The following is a 20,939-nucleotide window of genomic DNA, read 5'->3' on the forward strand; positions in this document are numbered from 1 at the left end:
TCATCATCTATTCAAGATGAACGGATAATGAAAAACTGCTACATATGCACAGTGGAATATTATTCAGATATAAAGAAATATGAAATTTGCAGGTAGATGGGTGGACCTACAAAAGACTGTGTTGGGTGAAGTAACCCAAATACAGGAAAACATAAGCTTCATGTTCTCTCATCTGTAGTCCCTAGCACCCAAACTTCAGATGTGATTATGACAACACAAGTAACCAGAGAAACCAGGGAAGTATAAAGGAACCATGAGGAAGAAGGCATGGATGTGGGGGAGGGGAGAGACTAACAGGACACAGGTGATATGAAGTGGGAAATGAAATAACAAGAAGTCTTCAACTCTGTGGAGGAAGGAGAGATACAAGGAGAAGGGATAAGAGACAACATCAAGGTAGTTTGATAAAACCCGAAGGAATCATATTATTTTAAATTTACCACAACATATATGTGTGTGTGTGTGTGTGTGTGTGTGTGTGTGTGTGTGTATCTGTGTGTGTGTCTGTGTGTATACAGGTATACAGCAATCAATGGTACTCACATGTTGGTGGCAACTAATATCTCTCTGAGTGAAATTATTCTACACCCTAATCATCAGGAAAGAAATCATACCCAGTACTGAAAACCTAGCTAGATTCTCCAGGATAGAGAGGTCATGGACCGTAGAAAATAATTGGGTAGCACCACTTTGCTAGACCAGAATAATTCTTTACTACATTCTAAATCTTGTACCCATAGGTAAGTGTAGCTACCTGTGTATCAAAGAAGCGTCTCTTTACAGCAAATGGAGAACACAACAGAAAATCACTGCAGGATACAATGCAGAGATTAACAAGTTTGGGGAAGCCTGGACCAAACGGATACATTTACATCACAGCTCCTACATTTGTAGTTCAGGGAACATCAGAGAAGGGTGCCTGGAAAGACTGGATAAGCCAGAATACCAAAAAGTTTGATAAGAGATATTTTCTCCTAGAAATGGCTGTTGTAGAATGTTATTTTAAGATGTGTTACATTTGTTTATGTTGTGGAACATTTGTTTAATGATGCAAAACTGTGTTGCATTCTCTCATGCTGCATTTGTTGAACTCTGTGAACCTGTGTTACCATGCCTGTCTAAAACGACTGATTGGTCTAATAAAGAGCTGAACAACCAATAGCTGGGCAGGAGAAGGGATAAGCGGGGCTGGCAGACAGAGAGAATAAATGGAAGGAGAAATCTGGGAGAAAAAGAAGAAAGAGCAAGAGAACAAGGAGAGGAAGAAGCTAGGGGCCAGCCACCCAGCCACACAGCCTGACACGGAGTAAGAGTGAAAGTAAGATACACAGAAGTAAGAAAAGGAAAAAGCCCAGAGGCAAAAGATAGCTGGGATAATTTAAGAAAAGCTGGCTAGCAACAAGCCAAACTAAGGCTGGGCATTTATAATTAAGAATGAGCCTCTGTGTGTGATTTATTTGGGAGCTGGGTGGCAGGCCCCTCCCCAAAGAGTGAAAAACAACCAACAACAAATGACTGCATAAACAAGACCAATGACAATACTGATGGACATATTAATGTATAAAGGGGAAAATTCCGTGGGGTCCCACAACTGACAAAGAACTACAGGCAAACAATGACTGGTGGGAGGAAAATTAGTCTATCCCAGGGAGTAGCCACTTCTTGGTGGTCCAATGCAGAGTGGTAAGCCTTGGAACTATATATAGACAACAGTATGTATTCATGATTATCATGTGCACACATATGTTCACATATACATATATGTGTGTATGTATGCATATATATAAAATATGTGTGTAGCAAATAGTAATGAAAGAAAGAGGTTGTCAATTTAATAGAGAATGAAGGTATGGGAGGAAGATATTTGAAGAACAGTAGCTGGGAGGAGCTAGAGCGAGGAAGGAAAGTGATATGTAATTCTATTTCAGCTAAAAGCTCATTTTTAAAAAAACAATGAAAAATATCAAAAATATGTAGCTTCCAAAATAATTACTTTTAAATATCAGTGGAGTACAATTAAAATTTAAATTTCACCATTTCTTTGATTATAATATAATCATATTTTGATAATATGAAGAATACTGTAGAACTTGATTTGGTAATTTGAAATAATTTATAAAATATGTTAATAGCTGAAGATATTTATAACTGCACTTAATACAATCCTATCAGGGCAAGTAAAAAGAATAATACACAAAGATGCTATTTTATATTACAATTATTTTTAAAAAGAAAAGATTGTTAATAATGATTATCTTCAAAGTCTGAAACTACTGGTCAAAAGTATGAATTAGAGAAAGGATTTGAATTTTTCAAGTGTTTTACAACATTATGCTGTTTTCACATCTATCTAAAGAATACATTTAAAGACAAAGTGAGGTCGTTGGACTAAAAAGTCCAATGCACTTGACTACACATTCTAACCTATGGATTGCCCAGAGTCCGGGGAAGATGCTACGTCCGGCCAGTGTGGGATATCTGAGGGAAAAAATCTAAGTACACTATGCTCTTATGTCTGTTAACTTTATTCCTCTAAGACAAAATTCTATCTTTACAGCTGCAGCTCCGTCTGGCATTCAGGTCAGGAATAAATCTAGATACACCAAGCTCATTGTCCATCTACTTTATTTCTCTAGGATGAAATCCTGTCTACATAGCTTCAGTTCTGTCCTGACACTCAGTTCCTCTTTAACCCCTCATTTACTGCCCTCTCATAGTCCTGCTCACAACTAAGCTCTTATACTTCCAGCCTCATCTTCATCCTCTGTTTCTTCACCCTCCATCTCTTCTTGCCCTCTACTCCTGGCTCAAGAGTTCTGCCTTACCATCTATCTACCTTACATCTGTGTTCTTTTCTCCCTAGTCATGCCATTCTGTCTGCTTCTACAGAAAATGCCTGTTTTTCTTTCCCTTGGCCATGGGGTTTTTTGCCTCCTCAGGAATGTTGTTCCACTCTACCTTCCACCTTGATATGTAAAAACTTCTTTTGTTCTCAGTCAATTGCTCTGGAGAGCCACTAGGCCTCAAGGCAAGGGTATGGTCTGGTCTTCATTTGCACAAAAAACAAAGCCACGGGTCTCCCACAAGCTTGTCTTTGCCTAAGTGACCTTATCCAAGTACTGGCTTGAGCAGAGAAGCTCACACACACATTCTATGGGAACTGTGAGCACAAGAAATTCATAACAAAGCACAGCTGAATATTAAGCTGTGTAACACCAAATAGTCCATGCTAGATGGCTTGCCACTTGACTGACCCCTGACCTGGTCAAGGTATAGCTTTAATACACAGCTGTACTCCTTATACCATATTCTTGTGGCTTGCTACACTAATCATGCAGGTAAAATGATGATTTCTCAACCTCCTTGATGTTCACTGCAGCTGCCTGTCTCACAGCAGCTAACAGAATCATTGGATTAGGACCTGACAGAGTTTCACTGATGTGGGCAAATAAGAACATCAGCACCCTCATAACCTCCATCAGTTCTGTCCAACTGAAATCAGCCACTTAGAACAACACAGCTACAAAGTATTATGCATTCATTCTTCCTTCTGTCAGTTCATTCATCTTCTGATTTCAAATCAGAAGCAGCAGCAAGAATTCCTGAGGATTAGCTAATGAAAATATCATGATAGTGATGGATTGTGCGAAGAGAATTTCTGGAACATTAAAGTTGGGGAAAAGAAATTCATATAATTGAAGAAATCTCAAGCAACTATGGCCACAACTAGAACAAAGGCTTAGTCTTTCTTCCCAAAAATGTTTACATTTAAAAAAAAAATCACATTATCATTTTAGACATACTACTCCTCTAGGAATAAGAGATGTTTATTAAATGATAATGTATTCCCTAGATTACTTTAATAAAAGCATTTAAGTGTAGTAGATAGCCTGCTACATCTGTTTATCTAGTTTGTATACACAAAGAATAGTTGATAATGTGAAATTTCAGTATATATATATTCATGTTTTTCATAGGCAAAATTCTTATTTCACAGAATGAAATTTTCAGTGGTGTAGAAATTTTATGTTTTAGTTAGTTCTGGCATTTTTGCTCAAAAAATAGTCAAATTTGCCCTATATTTTATGCAGTTGTATCCACGGCCAATTTGAAAATCACACTGAGTCCACTTTTGCATAATGCTTCTGATTTGGTTGCATTCCAAACAGATTTATGACCTGTGCATTTAGGTCATTTAAAAGCACCAGTGTTGGCTTAATTCTTTCTCCTTCCCTAAGGTATGTTTTGGGGGTAATGAATGAGTAGCTTATAGCATAGTGGATCAAGATGATTTTATTGGGCTAAGACAAGAATCAAATTAAGAACTGTGCTTTTAGAGATCAGAGTCATGAGAATCAAAGAAGAGAACAAAGCCAAAACCAGGGGAAAATGTCTCCAAATAAAAACGGAAGACGGTGACTCCAATCACCCCCAAAATGAGGCAATCAGAAACAGTTCTGGGCTGGGAAGTAAGTATAAGGCAGAGAAAATTGGGTTTTTAAAAATCAAATGATACTTCATTTAATTGGCTTAAGTGTGTGTTAAAGTGTTATCTATAATTAAGTCCAACTATCCAGGGTCATCATGTAGCCTGTGTAACTTGTACAGTGCACGTAAACAACAGATAAAGTATATGGAGTCTCATTTGCTCAAGGGAAGTCCTTGTTTTTATTCACACAAAGGGTTCACATGGGCCAGGAAACCATAGGCTCAGATTAAGTAAACAAATTTCTACTGTGCTATTTTATGGCTTTCAACCTTTCAGTTCTCTTTGTCTAAGCTATGTTCAAAGTAAGACTTGCACTAAAATAATGAAGTGCTGTTATTATAGCATTTTAAAATTTTTAAATAGATCATGTGAAACATAATATTTGTATTTATGCGGTACAGTGTAGTGTTTCAGTACCTGTAAATAATGTGTAACTATAAAAATGGAGTAATCGATTTATCTATCCTCTCAGACACATGCCATATCTTTGTGTTAAGAGCGTTCAAACACATTGGCTCGATATTTTGAAATATCAAATTGGTTTTTGCCAATCATAATTACCTGCTGTTCGGGATTACTAGAAGCTATGCTTCCTATTGCTCCTTGCCTATTGACTGGTCTGTCTGTAGCCTTTCTTCACACATTCCCTCCCTAGACACTTTATTCTGTTGTTTTAATGATGGGATCTTTTCATTTACTTCTACAAATATTTACTGAGCTGCAAATGCATGCACTCTAGGAGGTAATCCAAAGGATGTACGATCTTTGCTTTTTCAGATTATTACAATAATGTTAGAAGCTAGGGATCCCACATCAGGAAGTATTGCAGCGTAAAAGTAACAATAAGTGCATCTGGGACACATGGGATAATAGAAGCTGAGTATGGGGATATAGTTGGTTAACTCAACTAACTCAACATCCTCGTCTCATAGAAATTTTATGAACCCATGTCAAAACATTTCACTCCATATAAGATTAGAACACGGCTTTTGAATTACAGCAACTTGAATAAAATAACAAATGCCCTGTAGAAATTAGGCAATTGTTCTCTTGCTCTGAATTTTCAATTCACGGTAGGAAATCTAATTAAGGACACTTGGGTGAGATCACTTGCTTATGAAAACACTAAAAGGATTATGTACACAGGTGGTAAAAAGGCATCATATCTGAACCGAGGCTAGCTACCTCATCTCCACCAAGCTCCCTAATGCCTTGTAAGTGAAAGCTCCATTGTCTTCCCGTTTTTTTCCCCAGAACCAAAAGACTAGAATTTGACTCTGAAGTAATGTGGTGATATTACTTGTTGTTTGGGATCTCCTGAAATTTATGTTATCTGGAAACAACAACAACAAAACAAAACAAAAAATACATATATATACATATACATACATATATACATATATACACACACACACACACACACACACATATATATATATATATATATATATATATATATATATACTTTCAACTGAAAAAAACTAAAATGAGTAAAGAGAGAAAAATTAAAGTATTAAATGTTTCCTCGATCAGGAAAAAAAAAACTGTACACAATCAGTACACAGAGAGAAAACATCGTTTTCTTTCTTTTTTTTTTCCTTTTCTTTTCTTAATGCATTATCTTAGTCTTCCAGTCAGCCATAGGTCCAGAATTCTTTTTGTTTTACTTGCCCTCTGGGGCCAATAGACCTTAATTAATTCCATTAATATGCAGCTAAAGCCTGAGATGTCACTATGCAAGACAAATGAATGGATGGGAACAGCCACTTGTGTGGTAGCACTTTTTGGCTGCCACAATAAATGACGAAAAACTTAGTAGCTTCAAATCCCAATTTACTATCTCCACTTTTCTGTGGGGCAGAAGCCCAGGCCCCTCATGGCTCAGGTGATCTTCTGCTGTGAGTATCACAAATCTGCAAGCCTTGGATTATTCAGTGAACTGAGTCATGGGGGTCTGAGAAAGAATTAGGGTGCCACATCAAGAGATATATACTCAAATTAAGAAATCTCAGCAAGATGGTTTTACTCCTTGCACAGAAGGGTGCTTATCTGTCCCACCGTGGGAAAACACCCAGCTGAATCAGCTGATACCTTTTACCCATAATGCAAGAGGGGGCTGGGCTGCTCCTCATTGGCTGAGGTTTACCTGTGCCATCTGTAATTAGCTAGCTTGTAAGGGGGAAGGAAAGGTCTTGAGAAAGAATATTTGGTGTCCAAGGAATGAGGCAGCTTGCCATGCATATCTTGGCCTCCAGGATTCTCTATGAGAGAAAGAATGACAGGATAGTGGGAAGGAAACTGATGCCTGCTGTGGGATGATCCTTCTGTAAGTTGTGAATACGTGTTGCTCTCATTGGTTGATAATAAAGCTGTCTGGCCAATGACAAGGTAATCAAATAGAAGACGGAGAAGAAGAAGGGCAGAGCCCCGCCAGCCAAGGAGGAAGAAAGATGTGTAGAAAATGAGGTAACAAGACACGAACCATGTGGCAAAGCATAGATAAGATATATGGGTTAATTTAAATGTAAGAGTTAGCTAGTAATAAGCCTGTGCCATTGGCTAAGCATTTATAATTAATATATTTTATATAATTATATCCTTTATATAATTAATATAACTAATATAGTTTGGAAAGGGAATACCAGGTATAATCGGGCATATGGGACAAAAAGCTCCAACTCAGTTTACAGATGCCCACCTGCAGGACCCATTTGATAGAAAAGTCAGCTCCTCTCACTTAGGGATGAGAGGGACTTGCTAGCTGAGTTTATTCTACAGGTCATCAGCAGAACCCAGGTTTATTGCACAAACTGCACTGCTTTTTAGGATTGACTTGACTGAGGTGTAGCAGAAGGAAGGGAAGACAGACAACATACAGCAAAGCTGAGACTGGGCGGGCCATGTGCTCTAATGGAGACACACCAGCAGCCCAGAAACTCAGTGCATCTACTACATACAGGTGAATAAGGAAGCTGATTGGCTCATTTCAGTAGTTGGTCTGTGTATGGGAGCAGTCTTAGGCTGCATTCATCCTGGAAGAGGAAGCTGTGGATGATGCTTTCTGTAGACACAGTCAGTCTCTGTGCTCTGACCAGGGGAAGGGATCTCCATTATCCTGAGCCTGACCTAGGTAAGGCTCTGTTCCCATGGGTCTGAGGCACTGAGTCCCTTGACATGACCATACTCATGTCAACAATACATATTAATTCAGGACTTTATCTGCTCCCCAATTCTTATCTTTGTAGCGATGTCCTTCTTCTGGAGTCTATGTCCTAGCTATCATATAGGAACCCCTCTTGTTTCCATAGGACACTGCAATCCTCTGCACATTGCTCCTTTCAGCTTCACCAGCAGTAAGATAACTCTTTCTTAGTTTTTACTTTCTTTGTATTCCACGTATGACTATCCAGCCAGAGTTAAATCTCTATTTTAAAACTCCACATGATGAGATCATGTCCCCACTCCCCCACCCCAACTCAGTGGGAAAAAAATCTGGGATAATCTTTTCTGTTTAAGCTTTCAATCTTTACAACATCTTCAAAGTTGTATCACCTGCTTAGTTTCTGTAAAACAAGGGGATAGATGCTTTTAGAATGCCATTCGCCCGTTGGCCTGAGATGATTCTACCATTGGAATTGGGAGAAATGGTTTATCTCTGGGGAAAGGGAAGAAGGAAACACACATGACAAAGAGGCCAATAGGAGGACACCGGCTGGTAATGAAGAAACGGACTCTGTTTATGATTTGTCTGCCTGTATTTGCCATCTTGATTACTTGCCAGCTGAATTCTTTTGCCTTTGGGTATGTTGTGCATAGGTTTATCATTCTTACAGGGTAGAATGATGAGGAAATCTCTGCCCTTGATTACATAATCATCATACAACCTCAATGTCTAGAAACATCTCTGTTCCCAATCTAAGTTCTATGGAAGAGTGAGAACACAGAACTGCTGGGTTTGGGGACCAGTGCTTATATAGTCAAGGAAAGACGGAAATGTGAAAACCCCAGCCATTCCATCTCCTGGCGCTATCAGAGCACTAACAAGCCATCAATTTATGGTATTCTGAAACCAAATGATGGATAGCTAACATGAATTACTCTTTCATTAATTCTTCAGATACTCTCCCTGCCAGAAAGGAGATGGGAGGACAAGAGGACAGAAAAGAAGTCTCCCAAACAAAGCTGGACTGGTGGTATTCTGTGCACTCAGAAAATGCTTATTTTTATTTCCACCAGCCCATCTCTTTGTTCATGAGAGAGTACTGTAGATGTAACCAACCATCTTATTAAAATAAGAAACACAGAACCAATGTAAAAGAGAAAGCCAAGAGGTCAGAGCTCAGAGCTAAAATCTTACCTCCTACCTCCCCGAAAGAGAGCTACTTCCTGTGTGTCTGTCTTTAAATAGTCTTTCTCTTCTGCCTTCTCATTGGTTGTAAACTCAAACACATGACTGCCTTGTCACTGCCTGTAAGTACAGCCCTCCAGGTCTTAAAGGCGTATGTCTCCAATGCTGGCTGTATCCCCGAACACACAGAGATCTACCTAGCTCTTCTACCAAGTGCTGGGATTAAAGGCGTGCGGCGCCTCCGCTGCTGCCACGCTCTTGCTATGGCTCTAATAGCTCTGACGCCTGGGCAACTTTATTTATTAACATACAATGAAAATCACATTTCAGTACAAATAAAATACCACCATAGAGTACTGTCACTGTTCACAAAGTGCCTAAAAATGAAGTTACCTGTGCTTAATGTCTAATGAAGGAACTCATACCATGACTAAACCAATGAGACACAATGAATTGACAAAACTACTTAAGGTTTTAGAACCAGGCTTTGGAGAATCAAGCCTGGGCCATCATTTGTCAACAGTTTCCAACGCCAGAAAGTTATTTAACCCCTCTGTGACTTCTCGTTTGTCAAATGGGAAAAGAAATGTGAATTGTCTGTATGAAGCTCAGGGACATTAATATGAGAAGGAGAACATCTGTTGACTGTGCTTAGGTAATAAATGTTAAATATTGCCAGCATTAAAGTCACACGATTATATAACACTGTCAGTTTTTGCTTAATTGGTTTTTCGTTTCATTTGATTTTCAATTTTTTAATTGATAAGAGACAGAGAAAGAGAGGAGAGAGAGAGAGAGAGAGAGAGAGAGAGAGAGAGAGAGAGAGAGAGAGAGAAAGAGAACATAAAGTTTGGTGTGTAGGTAGGTAGAGGGACACAATCCAAATAATATATTAAATTAAATTTTTAATAAAAAATAAAATGAATAGGAAATACATTTATGGAATAAACAGAAAAATTCTACTATTTTTGCTCAATTAAAAATCTATTAGCTTCTCACAAAGAAAGTTATATATACAAGTTATCATGGCAATAAAAACTTCAAAGTAGAGAGTAGGCTACAGAAACGGAATAGATAACAGGGGCACATGTCATTGCGTACATGCTTGCATGAGTGTGTACAATGGAGACTCTAATATAAAATTTAAACTTTAGGGACTGTGATGAGTACTTTTGCTTGTCAGCGTTAACCCAGTGTAGAGTCACATAGGGAGGGAATCTTAATGAGGAATTGTCTAGATAAGGCTGGCCTGTGGACATGCCTGGGAGGCATATTCTTCACTGGGTTCACTGATGTGGAAAGAATCGTCTTGAATGTGGATGGCACCATTTGTGGTTTGGGATCTCAAAATAAATGAAAAGGAGAGCTCGAATTGAGCATGCAACTTATATGCATTTGTTCTCAGTGCTCTTGAATGGTGATGTGTAACCTGTAGTTTTTTTGCCCAATAGAATGTCTCTTGTAAGATGCTTTTGTCGTGTAGATGGTTACAGGAACAGGAAAGGAAACTAGGCCCGGACCAGTAGTGGATGACAGATATGATTTGAATTTCCCCATCACCATAGCATGGTTAGTTCCCACTGAAGTCATTTGGGAAGTAGTACTGAGTGGTGCTGCAATCCTGCTGCAGTCTGGGCTCAGGTTCTGAGATGGGGAAGGGGCATCGGCAAAAAGAAATAAATTGTCCGACCACAAGCTGCCCATCCCAAATAGTTCACTCCGTCTTCACTTATACTTCAAAAACAAGCACGTTTTTCCATACCCGCAAATACCTTCCTCCCTACCCACCCATGCTAACCTCTGGCAAAAATAAAATAAGTCAAATATGTTTTTTTTCCCTAATTTTTACATCAAAACATTTTTTTTTAAACCAAAAACAACACATATCATTTTGCTAGCCTGGCCAAATATCTAGCCAGGTACATTTTGTCTTTAAAAAACTAGAAGGTGATAAACATAGGCATGCATTTTCAAGAACAATATCATTAAAAACCTAGCAAAGCATATTTACAGAAATAAGGGTGATCTGCCTCCGATCCTGTCAGCACTGAACCAGAACAGCTCCCGGGGTCTGAAGTGACAGCTGGTGTCCTCAGACAAGAACCCTGAGAAGCATCAGCTCCCAAAGAATTTTAGGGGAAAATATTCTAGAAAAATGGGGTTTCAAGGAATGATCACATTTGTTCCATGTGTGACTGACAATGGGATGCTAAAAACCACCAAGAGAATCATCAATATTGAGGGAGAAGAAAGTGTGCAGGCCACGTGGTCCCAGTAGTATTCTGCACTGTCCCAAAGTCCACTGGTCCTTGTCTAGTGAGACTGTCCCCGTGGGCTTTGCCTCATCTGGAGACGCGTTGGACAAGCACTCATATACTGGTCAGAAACTAGGCTGCACAACTCCCAACAGAGTGGGAGGTGTCACCATGCCAAGGCCCTCATGAACGCATGAATGCCTTCTCATGAGCTCTTGTACTCCTGGGACTGGATTAGGAACTACAAGGGGAGGCTGTCACAAAAGCAAGGCTGTGCCTCCTGGTTCCCCTCTTCCATGCATATGTTTGCCCTTGCACTTTCTGTCTTGAGCTACAACAGGCCTTAAGTATTGTCTTGAACTGATGCCAGTGTAGTGCTCCTGGACATATAGAACCACGAGACAAAATAAACCTCATTCATTTTAAATTGCCTTTATTTATTTATTTATTTATTTATTATTAAGAATTTTTTTTCACTCATTTTACACACCAAAGATCCCCCTCTTCCCTCCTCCTGCTCCGCCCCCCAGCCTCCTCCTCCCAACCCACCCCCTACTCCCCACTATAAGAAGGCAAGGGCCTCCCATGGGGAGGCACATCCAGTAGAGGCAAGTCCAAGCCCTTCCCCCTACCTCAAGGCTGCATGAGGTATCTCATCATAGGTAGTGGGCTCCAAAAAGCCCACTCCTGCACCAGGGATTTTTGAATAGCATGGCAGAATAGACTAACTTGAAGATGCTTCTAAAATTGAAGGAAGGACCCAGGGATATGTGAAGCTAGTTGGGTGTTGATAATTTTGTAACTATTTTTTTTTTAAAAAGAATGTCCTTAAAAGTAAAATGATGTTAAACCTCGATGAATTTTAATGGAAGAATGGTTGGAGAAATGAAAGAAATAAGATGTAAAGAAATGGTTACTTCTTGTGAATAAAATCTTACCCTTTCAGGAAGTATTGAATTGCATCATTACTAATGTGCCTTTTTCTTTTCTATTATTGTCTTGAGCCTCATCAAAGTACACAGTACACTGAAATAATTATTTAAACATTACTAACAAGCATTTTGGAAGATGTATACCACTTAAAATTTTGATGGAAAGCTAAAGAGAACTGCACAAGGAAAAATAAAAAAACAGTGTTTACTAAGCAGACAGAAGATCCACTGCCTTTCATTGTTGCTGAGAAGTACCAAGAATCCAACCTTAGATGAATATGTAAAATGTACTGAATATCCAATCTAAGATGAATATGTCCACAATACAAAAATCAAAGAGGTTCCATCTTCTAGGAAAAGCCATCAGGTTACATTAGATCCTTTCCTAAATCAATCTAATTTAAGCCTTATATTTCCATGGCTGAAAAATACATAGTGTATCTACATCATTTTCAGTGTACAGTTCTGGTCCTGCACATAATGTATGCTGATACAATTTGTATATTTAATTGCAGGGGAACATCCAAAACAAAACTCAGAGAGCAGAACTATTTCTTATTTTTGTACAAATAAGCAAAAAGATGGAAACTTTAAAGAACGAAAGATATAGTTCTTTCCCAAATTCCATAATTAATATTAAAAAGAAAAAAAATTCTCTCTTTTAAACATTTACATATTACTTTGAAAAGACCAAACTTAGCATGATGTGATTAAGTTTTAGATATGCATGCTGAATATAATTTAAGATCACTGGAAGTATTTATGCCTATATAAATATACTCCCAAAGAAATATATTTTGTCATTTATATTTCTAAAATTCTGGCACTTAATCTAATCTAAGATTACAAGCATAAAATTAGCATGTTATGATTGTAAATTAGGATGCAAGGTTATGGGCAGAAGCACATTATGAAATGTCATGAGAGAAAAATGGATTTCTTTCTCTGGAAAATATTAAAAATTCTTTTGCTCCTATTATTAAAGATGAAAGAACCGTTGATATTTATGTTTTCTAAAAACTACTCCATATATTACATTACCAATGTGTTCTTACTTTCAAGTAAAGGCAGATGATATTATAGTTACTAAAATAATCCTGAACTGATATCCCTAAAGCACTGGTAGAGATCATAATCATGACAACTAATTATTGACGTCAACTATATGTCAAGGATTTCATAGAGGTTATTTGCACTCTTCAAAACATCTCTACACAGTAGCTTTAAATACTGTGCCTTCTTTTTTTTACAAGTGATGCAAGAGAGGCTAGGCAAGTTGGAATTCTCCAAGGGCACAAATTTGGCTGAGGGGGGGCGGGGTGCAGAGTCAGGCTATATCTCTGATTATAGACTTGCTCTCAACCACTGGCTCCCTCTTAACACTTGGTGAAGCTTGAACCCTTTAGGCTTCTATCAGCCTTGTCACCAGGGACCTTTCCTTCCTTATAACTTTCCATTTCCTGTGTAACTTTATTTCTTTCAGTCCTGTCCCCTGAGGACGAGAACAGCTGGCCAGTGCCCTCTTCCTAATAACTTTAACTGATTCACTGGTTGAGTAATTTTTCTTGAGAGATTTTAAAACCTCTAGAGAATCAAGTATTTACTTACAGAGAAAAGAATTCTACGCTGAACAAATGTGAGACCCTTTCTCTTAGCATTGAGCTTTCCTTATATTTTCAATCTAGGTCATGTGGGAAGGAGTAGCCAAAAAATAAAATATTTAAAAAAAAACCCACAGGTGCAGAAATAAATTCTTATTGTTCTTCTCTGAACTAATCCAGTGTGATCTAAATCTTACTATTGGTAGAAAAGGTGATGGACACAAAAAAATTATTAAGAAAATAATATGCAAATGTTTTTAGCATTTGTATTCCAAGGAAAACTAATGAAACACAATGCTTTAAGTATTATAAATCTTCACTAGAGTATCTATTTCTTTAGGTAAGCCTTTTTTTTCCCTAAAATTGATCATTCATTAATCAGTTTTTTATCATTCTTGTTTCCTGGATATTTATGCTGGATCTGTTTGTCAACTATATCATCAGGCTCATTTCATGCATCACTATGGTTTTACCCATTAATCTCTGACTTATCTTTGAAAGATAATCTACTTTTAATGACTCTCTTATGTAATATGCAAAAGGCAGGACTCTGCCTTACATTTCAAGAAGGGCATCACTGACATACGTCAACAGCCCCTTTGCATCAGAACTCCATTTATCCTGGGGAATTTTGAAGCTTGCCATAAAATCATTTCCTTAACTGACATCAAGCATTAAAATTTCAAACCATCTTACTATTTCTCAAGGGATTATCAACATTACAATAAAAGGTCATTAGAAATCAAAATAATATATGAATTTTAAAAATACATTTAAATCACCAAACATAGAGCAGGATCATTCCTTAGTTTTCTTTGTTATTGAATCATAACTTTATTTTGGTTGTTAGCCTAGCCTTTAATGGCTGAGCCATCTCTCCAGCCCTTGAATCATAACTTTAGCTTTTCATGTTTATATGTTTGATGATTAATTGAAAATCGAAGATATTTTCTCTTGAGTATAAAAGTACAATTGATCTCAGTTCAGTCTAGAGTGTCTAGATTGTATAAAACATGACAACATATCTCTATAAAGAATTGAAAGTCAGCACTGTATTCTAAGGAGAAAAGGAAAACATGTATGCTCTAGTGAATGAGTCAATCAAAATAAATTTGGAAGCAGCAGAGTTATTCGGTTATGACACCAATTTAAATGTCTATCACATGTTCCTTCTTGTAAATTTGCCTAGAAAAAAAAAAAAACAAGCTCACTAGTCCACAAAGGACAATCCTAACAGAATGCAGCACCGTCCACAACTTCTGTTTCTGTCCAGTGAATGCAGATGCTGTGTGTCTATCTAATCCCCATATTAATCACCTACTACATATGAGATTCTGTGTAGCTTTTTAACATACAAGGGTCAATAGTAAGTTCTTGTCTTCTGTGGTTGTCAATTTGAAAGTATCTACAGTCATCCAGAAAACAAATGTCTAGACATGTCTTTGAGGTAGTTTCTTGGTGATTGGGTTAATTTAGGTGGAAGACCCACTCTAACTCTAGGACATACCCTTCCATCGTATGAAGTTCTAGAATGAATAAAAAGAAACCAAATACATGAGTCACAGCACATGTACCCACCTGCATCCTTTCTGACCATAGACAAAATAAGACCAGCTGGCTCTAACTCTTGCTATAATGACTTCCCTGCCACAATGAACTGTGTCCCCTCAAACTGTCAGCCAAAGAAATCCTTTCTTTCTTAAGTAGTTTCTGTCTAGACATTGGGCCATAAAAATGAGAAAAGTAATTATAAGGAATGGGGCTATTGCTAGGATAAACCTGACCATGTGGTTCTTAGGCTTTTGAAATTGGGTTGCAAGAAAACTATAGAAGATTTTGAGACTTTGGACTAGAAAAACAGCTGTATCCTATAACCAGAGACTAATGAGTTAATCTGTAAAAGTTTGAAAGATGAGAATGTTGCATCTAGAATAAGAATTCCATCAGGAACTGAGGTAAAATCAATTGATGTTGAATTATAGAAACAACGAAAAGACTGCATTCTGCCCATGGCCTCAGAATGTATGCCTACATTTCTGGTGATATTTTAATTGTGTTTAAATGTGATTTTATCTGTCTGTTAATAAATAAAGTTTGTCTGGAGATCTGAGGTCACATAGCAAGGTCACACAGTGAGCCATAAATAGAAGTCAGGTGGTGGTAGCCCATGTCCTTAATCTGATCACATGGCAGGCAGAGTCTCTGTGTGGTCAAGGACACAGCCAAGTGCGGTGACCTGAGCCTTTAATCCCAGTACCAACCATAAAGACCTGGAGGTCTGTATAGACAGGCAGTGACAGGAAGTCATGTGCCTGGGCTTGGAGCCAGTGAGAAGACAGAACAAGAAGGCAATAAAAACACAGGTTAGATGGGAAGGAGCTCTCTCTGGGGAAGCGACAGTGATGGGGTGGTAAGGTAAAGCTAGTCGTGACTCTTTGCTAGTTCTCTGATCTCTTTGGCTCTGTGTTTGTTATTTAATAAGACTGTTTAAAAATCCATCTACATTTGGCACCCAACGGGCTGAAACAAAGCAGTCCACATTTTCAACCGGCAGTGGAATTTAGCAGCATTGTCCATGTGGGACATTAGATAGTCAGGGAAGTTTTGAGAGGGATGAGTGCCGAGGCTCCAGAAGTCCACTGAGGTCGGTCAGTGTGAGACAAGCTCAGAACCCCTTAAAGAAAGCCACAGGAGACCACAGTGTGAAAGCTGCCAATGTGAAGTTTGTGTTGCAGTGTAAGACAAATCTTAAAAGGTCTTATTAATAGAAAACCTGGAGCCAGATATTGGGGTGAAAGGCGAAAGATCAGAGAGGTACAACAAGCCAGCCCCAAGTTCTTTCCTTTAGGGAAATCCTCAGTCTAAAGAGAGTGAGTTCCTGTTTCCTCACACCTTATATACCTTGCTCTCCCCAGACATCACTTCCTGGGATTAAATGTGTGTGTGCTTCCCAAGCAAAGGCATGAGATCTCAAGTGCTGGGATTAAAGGTGTATGCCACCACTGCCTGGCTCTGTTTCTCTCATGTAACCCAGTGTGGCCTTGAACTCCAGACAGATATTGGCCTCCCTAGTGATAGGCTTAAAGGTGTGTGCCATCACTGTCTGGCCTCTATATCTAATCTAGTGGATGGCTCTGTTCTCAGATCCTCAGGCAAGCTTTATTGGGGTACACAATATATCACCACATTTCCCCCTTTTTGTCTAAAATAATAAAAGGTTATAACTAATATAAGAAAATTGTATACAATATATACAGACAAGAATTACATTAACAATGTCCAGTCCATTAATATTTGACAAATTCAGAGAAAATACTCCATTATTTATCCTATAATGTAATTCTTGAAAAAGAAACAAGAACTCACTTCCTTTAGACTGAGGATTTCCTAGAGGTATAAATTTGTGGCTGGCTTGATCTACTTCTCTGATCTTTCACCTTTCACCCCAATACCTGGCTCTGGGTTTTCTATTAATAAGACCTTTTAAGATTCATGTTATGTTGCAGTGGACACCCAAGCATGTGAAAATTTCAGGACAGGATTATGTCCAGTGAAGAAAGCTGCATGCAGAAAGTGGATCCAGCCCAAGAGAAAAGGAATATGTACTCCAGCCATCATAAAGGATCAGGCGTCCTTTGGTGCCTGCAGGATTTTGTGTTTTCTTTGCTATGTTTTGTTCCTGCTCTGGTCCAATATTTCCTTGCTAAGCTCCCATTTCTCCACCTTGGATTGAGAACAATTGTTCTGTGCCATTGTATGTTGGAACTATGCAACCTATTTCTGATGTTATAGGGATTCAGAGATACGAGATCACACATACACTTTTGAAAAGTGTTGGAACAGTGAAAGACTAGGGACTTTTATAGTTAGACTGAATACATTTTATATTATGATTTGCCCATGATCTTTTGGGGGCCATGGGTTGGAAGATTACCAAAAGATCATCCCTGAAAATGTATAGACAAGTAACATACAGACTGAGCAAGTTATATTTATAAATTTAGGAATATATATGTTTATTCATACAGTTATATGTATGTAACAACAACTCATGAAAAAAGAGGCCATGAATTTGAAAGGGTGGTATGTGGAAGAATTCAGAGGGATGTAAAGGGGGAAAAGAAATAACTATCTCCTAAAAATTAGAGAAATAATTTTTTAAAAGATACCGTTGGACTCAATGTTCATAATGGGTACACTTGTGATGGGTAATATTTATAGTCAACTAGACAGGATCTGGAATCACCCAGCAAATGAATCTTAGTCTGTTTGTGAAGGAGTTTATAGGTTGGGTTAACCTATAAACCAGTTGTAAATATGGGTAGCACTATTGCAAGGGCTGGAGTCCTGGACTGAATGAAAGGGAGAAAGCAAGCTGGCTAGCAGTGTTTACGAATCTCTGCATTCTGGTTGCAGAAGCAATGCAGCAATCCACTTCAAATTCCTGCTGCCATGACCTCCCCACAATCATGGACTGCATGCTCAATTGATGAAGCCAAAGAATCCCTTGTCAGGCATGTGAACACAACAATGAGAAAAGTGAACTAATTCATCTTCCTTGAGTTCCTTCTTTCTGGTGAAGAGAGATAGAAGCATATTTTTCTATTCAGTACGGAAAACATAATGGCTGGGATATGATTCACTGGAACTAGAAATGGAAAAATGGTAACTATCCCCCCACCAGAGCACTTTTTTTGCAACAATTCAAATCTTTTCTATTTGAACTTAGTACCAGGCTTTTTCTTTTAGGCCACCAACCAGCTCCCAAATCATGACACAGAGATTTACTAGTTTTGAATGTTCAGCCTGGCTAGTTAAATTAACCTGTTTCTCTTTATCTACGTTTTGCCTCAGGGCTTTTTTTTTTTTTTTTTTTTTTTTTTTAACCTTCTTTCTTTGTATGTACCTTACTTGGCTGCTGTCTCTATGCCTGGCAGGTGGGGGCTGCCTGGCTTCTTGTACTGGGTTTGTCCCTTGCCCTCTCCTCCACATTCTCTCATTCTTCATCTTCTTCTCTCTCGAGCCTAGATTTCTTCTCCTCTTTATTCTCTCTGACTGCTAGGCCTGCCTCTCTCTCTCCTACCTAGCTATTGGCCATTCGGCTCTTTATTAGACCAATCAGTTGCCTTGGGCAGGCAAGGTGAAACAAATGCAACATATTCTTACATAATTAAACAAATGTAGCACAAAGAAAAGCAACACACCTTTACACAGTTAAAGTAATATTCTGCAGCATAAACAAATGTAACACATCTTTTTCCTAGTTATAATAATATTCCACAACAGACCTTTATTCTTAAATACTTTACATGTGTGTATTCAGAGCATATGCACATGGTTTTGGGTTTTATTTTGATACTGTACAAACTAGGTATGGTGCTATATACCTATAATCCCAGCACTGGGAATGGAATGCAGAGACAGGAGGATTACAAGTTTGAGGTCATCCTTGACTATATAATGAGTGCAAAGTCAGTACTGGCTAAATGAGAAATCTGTCTCACAAAAGACAGAAAGAAAAGCAAGATTCGATAGTTTAAGCCTTTCAATTTTAAAATGGTTAATCTATAACCCTAAACAATAGGAATGCTTCCTGCCTTATCAATGTTATGGAGACAAGTGTGACTGTCCTTAGTATATTATAATACAAATATAAAGAAATATTATTTAGCCTCTATTATAAATTATATATAAGAATGTGTTTATATACAGGATTTACCAGTACCTCAGAAATCCATGCATTCAATGCTAAGACCAGTTGTTGACTTAACTTAAATCCTAATGGTATTTATCAAGTGGCTATTTATAGTTAGTTAACAGGTAGATTCCCTGAGCATATGGTATGATGTAATAAATATGACAAAAGCATAAAGACCCATAATTCTAAAATTATATGAAAAGCACCATAAAGTTAAACAGCAAAGTAAAGTAAATATTTTATGTGTTGTTACATAAAGTAAACAAATTAAAGTAAAACATTCACATTCCTCAGTTTCCTAAAGAATTGCTTACTTCTTGACAAAATGTCACTAAAGATGTCATAAAAATCCAAGATTTGATCTTCTCTCCAAGTTCCTTTTGGTAATAGAAATCGTAGTTGGGTAAAGTTTTCCTCTGTATAAAATAAAGATAATGTAGCCATATTGTACAAGTCTTGGGAAGATATGAAACCTATATATTAAGACTCTTGTACATAGAACCAAGTAAGTATCACTTCATAATTGACTCTTCCAGACTGAATCTTTCTTGAAAATTTTCAGGAAAAAAAATCTAGATAATACTCATTATAGTTCAAAAGCATCAAATATCAAGTTTTCTATACTTAAACATTACATTTGATCTTGAATTTGTCTTAACTTTTCTCTATGACACCTCTCATGTATCAGAAATGTCTATTGTATATCATGTGTGTAGGTATGCTTGCACATGTGTTATATGCATATGAGTTTGCAGGTGTGTGTGTGCTCATTTATGTACATGCTGAGGCCAGAACAGAACTTTGGATGTTTTCCTATATTGTCCTCCACATTATTCCTTGAGAAACTGTATCTACTAAACTGGAAACTCACTTCTTTGGATAACTGCCTGAGTGTCTCTGCTCCCAATGCTTGGGTTCAAGGCACATGCATTCATGCCTGGCTAAGGCATGTAGGTGCTAAGATTCAAACACAGGTTCTAATATTTGCAGAGCAGTATTCTTACCCACTGAATCATCTCCGCAGTACCTGATTTTAACTTTAAATGCCATGGATTCAATTTTTTCTCATGACCACTTTCATTAACTATCTGGCAACATCATCTTTATCTGTATAAGGAATTTTCACAATAGCCTTGTATTTGGTAGATTCCTAGATTTTTCCATTGAAAATGTTATGAACTTAGTAGGTTAAAACAAAATATTTTTATTTTTTATATTTTATTATATTATATTATAATATTATATATAATATATATTATATTATATTATAATATATTTTATTATATTCTAGAATTCAATCATCGAAAATCAAGCTATCCAGAGAGGCATACTTTGAACCTCAGGGAAAGGCTCACTTGAATTCCACATCGATTCTGGTGGCTCTCAGCACATTCAGCTTCTTGTTACACTCTGATGAAATGTTAGTCTCTGTCTTGACTAGAACAGACTCACTCTTCTTATCTCTGTCCACCTTTCACCCTTCTGTAACAACAGTCATTAGCTCAGGCCCCATGCTAATTAAGAATAGCCTCCACCTGGCTATGTCTGTCAAGACCTTGTCTTGGTTACTGTTCTATGATTGACCAAAGGCAAATTCAGGAAGGACATATTTCTTG

The 20,939-nt window shown here is 37.8% G+C and overlaps 1 long non-coding RNA gene across 1 annotated transcript; it reads left to right on the forward strand.

Annotated features, from left to right (window-relative positions):
* Positions 1 to 248: 248 nt before the first annotated feature.
* LOC121823673 (uncharacterized) lies at positions 249 to 9,014 on the forward strand. The gene is made up of 3 exons (XR_013045730.1): positions 249 to 396; positions 4,338 to 4,469; positions 8,607 to 9,014. It is a non-coding gene; the product is annotated as an uncharacterized LOC121823673 (long non-coding RNA).
* Positions 9,015 to 20,939: the final 11,925 nt, after the last annotated feature.

Source organism: Peromyscus maniculatus, chromosome 18, assembly GCF_049852395.1.
Source record: "Peromyscus maniculatus bairdii isolate BWxNUB_F1_BW_parent chromosome 18, HU_Pman_BW_mat_3.1, whole genome shotgun sequence".
Lineage (NCBI taxonomy): Eukaryota > Metazoa > Chordata > Mammalia > Rodentia > Cricetidae > Peromyscus > Peromyscus maniculatus.